This window comes from Anser anser (assembly GCF_964211835.1).
Source record: "Anser anser genome assembly, chromosome: 8".
In the NCBI taxonomy this organism is placed as follows: Eukaryota; Metazoa; Chordata; class Aves; order Anseriformes; family Anatidae; genus Anser; species Anser anser.
In genome coordinates this window covers 18,447,460-18,453,794 of record NC_139728.1, presented here as the reverse complement: position 1 = coordinate 18,453,794, position 6,335 = coordinate 18,447,460, and the positions used below count along the sequence as shown (strand labels likewise).

General features: G+C 37.3%; 1 long non-coding RNA gene across 1 annotated transcript in view; it reads right to left on the bottom strand.

The window, feature by feature from the left end:
• Positions 1-2,863: 2,863 nt before the first annotated feature.
• LOC310903335 overlaps positions 2,864-6,335 on the bottom strand; it is a 581,276-nt gene continuing 577,804 nt past the window's right edge. The window contains exon 20 of the long non-coding RNA XR_014587462.1: positions 2,864-5,005. This is a non-coding gene — a long non-coding RNA (uncharacterized lncRNA). The remainder of the gene's footprint in view (positions 5,006-6,335) is intronic.

Here is a 6,335-nt window from a genome sequence, read left to right as displayed (position 1 = left end):
GCTGACAGTGGGTCCTTATGTGTGAGGAGGCATGCATAGGGTGAATGTTGACTCTGCTTAACTTGCAAAGACGATATAACACCACTGAGATGCCCAGCCTCTGGACTACTGTGCTTTAGTAGTTGTAGTACAGATTACATTGGTACTGTGCACTGCATTTTGTCAAGGTAAAATTCATGTTAAAAATAAAGAAAAAACACAGCACAGATGCTAACAACACATTACAACTTGAATAATTGCAGTCTAACTGTCTAAAAATGTCTTAATTTCAATTCCATAATATATCCCTTACTTTTTCTCTCACTCATATCCTTTACTTCTGCAAACATAAACATCAGTAAATTTGTGAAAGAATTTTTTCACCATATGTATATTTGCAAGCTCTGAATGGTAAATATATATGTATAATTATCAATGTTGCTTGTCTAATACCAAAGAGTAAACTGTTAAAACACTTCAAAGCAAAGAGCAATACAAGAGTATTCCAAAAAGACAGAAACATGCTTATGCCTATCATTAGTTTAGGTTTTGGGAAATAATGACTACAAGTAGGAATTTGCTAATTACAGAAAACAAAATATCAAAGACACACTCGGTTTAAATAGCTTGTGTTCAATTTTTAAAACTTGCAGTCTTATCTACTGACATCTCTTCTTAATCTATCCCTAACATAAGGTAGGTCTACTCCGTAAACTGTGTTTTGTGGAAAAAAATAAATAAATCACAAATTAGAATCCTTTCTCTCTTACTGTGCACTGTCAGACCATAATGACAAGAAACACTGTAGTACTCTTGGCTTGTGAAGAAAGTTGGTAATATATTTATATATAATAAAAAGCTCAATAATTCTTTTATTAAAAATAATCAGAAAAACTCAACCCAAATCAACCAACCAACCAACCCAAAACTTATCCAAACAACAAACAAAAATCTCCAGCATTGTTTGAATTGGTGAAAGCCAGAATAAAATTTTGCTACTGAAGTGAAAGTAATTTTTCACTTGAATAATTGGACAAATCATGTGCATATACTTTGCTGTTATGTTCTAACTATGAAACCATAGAAAAAAGATGGAAGTTAGGAACAAATATCACTCCAGAACCCATTTTTTTCTGCATTTACCTGGGGAGGGAAGGAATTCTGGCTTCCAGTTTCTGCTTCCAATTAGCATTTGGAATACCTCCATCCTAAATACCTCCTAGCCACCAGGGGATGTGTATTCAATCATCAAGCACAGAGAGAAATTGAAGCCAGGACGCCCACATTCCCGATGGGTTCAGCGCTGCACCGTGAGATAAAATCAGGTACTTGTTAGCTGGGTACAAGCCAGCCCCAAGGGCAGACTGGATTGCCTAATGTCTTTGACTCTTTTGAGAAGACAGGGATCAAAGTCTCCAGCATTTTAGGTCAATGTATACAATAAATATTACTTAAAGTCATATCTGAACTACTGAATCTAGCCACACAGTGTAGAGGTACCTCAGCCATGGGCTCCTGCAGCTTAGCATCACTGTGGCATGCCATGCTTAGAGACAAGCTATCAGGCGCTGCAGGTGAATGTGTTGGTGAAGGACTGTCACCTGTTACTTTCTGATAAACATTTTTCAAAATGTAACTGCGCCAAGCAGAAGAGAGTAGAGCAGGAGGAATCACACACCATCCAGACTCACCCCAGCACAATGTGCCACTCGAGTGAAGCTGGATGAGGGTTTTGGATGGGCAAAAGTGAAAAAAATCCACCCTGAGGAGCCTTTGGGTCTCTTCTTTAATGTCACATTTTCCTTTGTGATTAACTTGTTACATGCTTAATCCACGAAGGACTTGTTTAAAACAAACAAACAAACAAACAAACCAAAACAAACCAAAACAAACAAACCAAAACAATTAAAAGAAAAAAAATAGCTATCCTCTCATCACCTCATTAAGGAGGAAACGGTTCTTCAGTGTGGGAGATCTTTGGAGTTGCTTGCAATGCAGGGATTGCAAGTTTAAGAGCTGGCACGCTAGCAAATATTGCCTACCATCACCTCTCTCCATCACACCAGAGGAATAGCCCTCCTTCGTATATTCTGCTTAGAAAGTGTAATGGTCTGAACTGCTTTGTTCCCCACATATATTAAAAGCAGATTCATCACTGAGTTACAGAAAATAACCAAGTACTGTCTCCATAGACTTTAAATAACAGTCCCTCCCCTTCTACTCTTGGCACTGCTATAGATGAATAACAGAACATTGGATGCTTGCTGCAGAACCTTGGGCTGTTTCATTTGCAAAGAAACTTGGAGCTCTTTGAAAGAAGCATGTCTTAGTTCCAGCAGAAAATGTACCACTGTGGCAGTTTCATTTTAATAGCTGGATAAACCCACGGATCTGGCCTGTTTTTGTTTTCATTTTTAAACTGGAACTGTGAAAGTTTCTCATTTATACTCCATAAGAAGCAACTAACAATCCTGTCTCTGATCAATGGTCTTAATTTCAAACCTGATTGGGATTTCCCACTTAAAACAGTTACTTACTGCTTTGAGGGAAGCATTCAGAAAAAAAAAAATCAGAAATGTTTCACCACATGTGAAAGCAGAATTAAATTGTACATGGTAAGAGGGGTCACATGAGTGTTACCAGAACCTTCACACTCCATGCAGCCCTGCATCAGTGACACTTAGCAATTAAATGCAGAATATCTGTTAGGCTTTTCCTCCTGGTCAGAGCCTGGTACTCACATCTTAAACAAATGTATTCAACACTCTTCTTTCAGGCCACTTATGGATTGAATCATTCATTAAGTCTGTAAGCCTTCTTCAGGTTTGCTGATGTCTTTTTAGATGTCTAATGATTTCTAATTAGATTACTAATGACCACAATATTGAGTTACTATGACTTTATTTACTGGAGATTAATATATAGTTTTTTTTCCCAGCATATACAGTATTTTGAGTGCTCTGTCAGGACTTTTCAATAGCAGCAAGTGCCATGTTCAGAACTCAAGAGTTCTTAACAAAATGGAATTAAAATCAGCTCAATACCCACACATAAAATCAGAAGAAAAATATTTTCTCTGGATCACTTGCTGGACAATGCATTCCCACTTGCAACCAAAAAGTTTCCGTACCAAACAGATGATAGTTTCATAAACTGGAACTGGAACACAGCATTAGTTTGTGAAAACACAGCAACAGAGTACATAAATAAACCCACAACCACGATCTAGAACAACTGAATTTTTTGTTCAGTTTCTTAGCACCCTAGATACATTTGGACAGGCTCTTCTGCAGGCTATGGGATTGAGCACTACTGCATTTCTTGTTACCTGCACTGCCTGCTCAGACCCCTCCAGCTGGGAGAGCTCTTGAGCTGAAATGTCATCTCTGCCTGGTGCCAACTTGGCCTCAGCACTTCTACAGGTGTGAGGGATTTTTGTGGTGCTGGACAGGCGTCTTCTGGGGTGTCCACAGAGATGCAGTCCCTGCTGCAGCTGCAAAAAGAAGTCCAGGCACTCACCAATCTGCTGGTACCGTGGAAAAGGAAATCTCGGGGCAGCTCATTTAAATCCTGAAGTCTTCTGCAAACTTCTCATTAGCTCCCATAATGCTGTCAAGTCCGTGTTTTCATTTCTGTCCTTATGCTTTGGAGGAGGCTTTCTAGGACAGTAGAGTCTACTGAAGATACGTTTCTGTCATCAGACTCTGAACTCTATCTTATGTCCTTAGTGCATCCTCTGGGCTGCGCATGGCCAAGTTGTTGGAGTAGAACATACGCTTCCATCTTTTTTTTTTTTTAATTATTTTTTTAACACACACAAAAAAACCATACCAAAAACCCAACAGTTGAAATTCAAATGGATGTTTGTACTGCCACAGGTTTCTAATTTATTTAGTTTTTTTTTCTGTCTCTTCATGCAGTTCAGTGATACATGAACAGGTTTCCAGCTGTCATCTATACTCAGCAAACTACAGCAATAACCACTGCAATTAGGCTTAGCCACATTTTCCTTTTAAGTCAATTTAAATTGCATTGCGATAATTTTGGATGTAGCTTGCATAACTTTACTCTCATTTTTCATATATATTTATTACCTTATTTTGCGCACATAGATGCTCAAGATTTCCTCCCTGGTGACTTCTCATTTTGTGGCTACTTCCTCAAGGAAACTAATGTAACTCTGCGCATATCTATATTAAGAAATACTAGAATAGAGTGATGAGCAAAAAAAAGTATAATGCAATTGGAAGAACATAACTTCTTATGGTCATCATATTCGTTCTAGAACATTGAGTTAATAATACATGAAAAAAAAATACACATTGTTCCTATCTAGGTACTTATTTTAATTCCAAATTATTGTATTATGTGTCAATCCTCAACCAAAGTTGCTTACAGAAAACACTCATGCTGGGAGTATATGTAGCATTTGCTTATATATAATAGACAATGATAAAAGTCTTCTCTTGGTTCATATTTCATGAATATATACTTTAAGAGAGGCTTGTAGTTTTCAGGGTAAGATCACAGATATCCATAATAAAATATACTGAAAACATACTATGACTCCTTAGTTCTGCCTCAGAAGCAGACTGAGGACTGAGTATTGTAGGCTGTGCAACATTAATACCAAGATCTTCGAGAGAAGTAGTATAGCATTTCCATCACTCTCCCCATGTGGATAACAGTCAAATACCAGAAAGAGTTTGGCACAAAGCTGATCTTTTACTATACTAAACAAAGTCAGATCACATTTCCTACCACAAGTGAGTGACAAGGACAAAATAAGAGTATTTTAAAAGTTTCAAAGACAGCGAATCTTTGTTTGTTGGAGGTGGTTTGATTTTTGTCATCCCATTCCTTTCCATAGATTTTTTTCCAAAAGAATGAAGTCTCCAAATCTAGGCCAGTACATCTGCGGTCCAGATAAGGAAAGTGATAAACAGTCCCATGATAAATGATATCTCAGGGAAGGATACCAGATAGCTTGATGAGTACTACGGAATTTCCACGTGGAGAACAAATGCTGTAAGAAAAAAAGGAAGACATGAGAAAATTACAAGCATTTCAGGGACATGAGGCAAAAAGAGATGTTGAGGAAATGCAACAGTTGTCTTTGAAACTACACTGAAAGTGATTTTTTCTGTTAACCTTTTTTTTCAAGTGGGGGTCTGTAGTTTTTATTGAAAACTTTTTTATTTGCTTTGGACTCCAAAAATATTTGAGTTAAGATGGACACAACTGTGTTCTTCCACTGGAACCCTCTTAGAAAGCCTCTTCCTCACTTTTTTTTTGTTGCTGTTGTTGTTGCCAACATAGGCGATTAGCAGTGATGACTATTTTTTTATAAACTAAAATGTAATGTTAAAATGGAAAAATTTTCAGAACAACAAAAATTCCATCACATGAACAGTTAATTCAGAATTTGATGGCAGTCACTTTACTGTCCTCACCGCACCTAATTCCTATTTAGAAAAGCCTTAACCCTAGAGTTATAGTAGTAGAAGCAGTGCTTACTTTAGTATTTTTCTTCCTTAATCCAAGATAAATCTCTATAATTAGAATTGACTGCTTTTTAAAAGAACAGAAATGGCAAGTGGCTCTATCTTAAATTACAAGATCTATTACCTTTAGTCTTCTAATTCTTCTCGGCAGTGTTGTCTCTGGAGGCACTTTCTCATCCTTATAAAAACTAACTTACTGAAGGTGCAGAGGGAAAAACACATCATTGGAGTTATGTATTAAGTGACTGCATAAGGAAGATATATACAGGTTTAGAGCAATGGAAAATAATTGCCAAGTATGTCATCTATGAACACTTTATTAAAAAAAATCTGTAGCATAAGCTATTCATCAAATAAGACACTGTTATTGTGGTCTAAATTCATGCAAATGGAACTTTGGAAAGTAAAAAATAGAGACCTGCCATTTCTGCTACCATGTGTGGAAGGCCTAAATCTTAGTGGCACCTCTGCTACAGAAGAGTTCTCTACAGTAAACCCCAGAACCCCACCATGCTACATGGAGGTACACAGCAGTAAAAAGTCACCACACCACAATATCATGACATGTATTTTCAGCTAACTTTTCATTCTTCTTGCTGTCAGGATTTTCTTTCCTGTGTCCTTCACAGATAGAAGCCTCTCTTTTTAACTTAACTCTTGCCCTGTTTGTCCCGCTATTTATATGGGACAACATAAATTGTCCCATATAATGTGTCTTCACAATCTGGAGCTTAATCTTCCTCTAATTCTGTATGCTCATCAGTCTTTCTCTTCTGAGTCAGACAAGCAGCAGATGTCCTAAGGTCTGCCAGATGATTTGAGATTTTCAAGACCCATTGTACCTTGGAATTA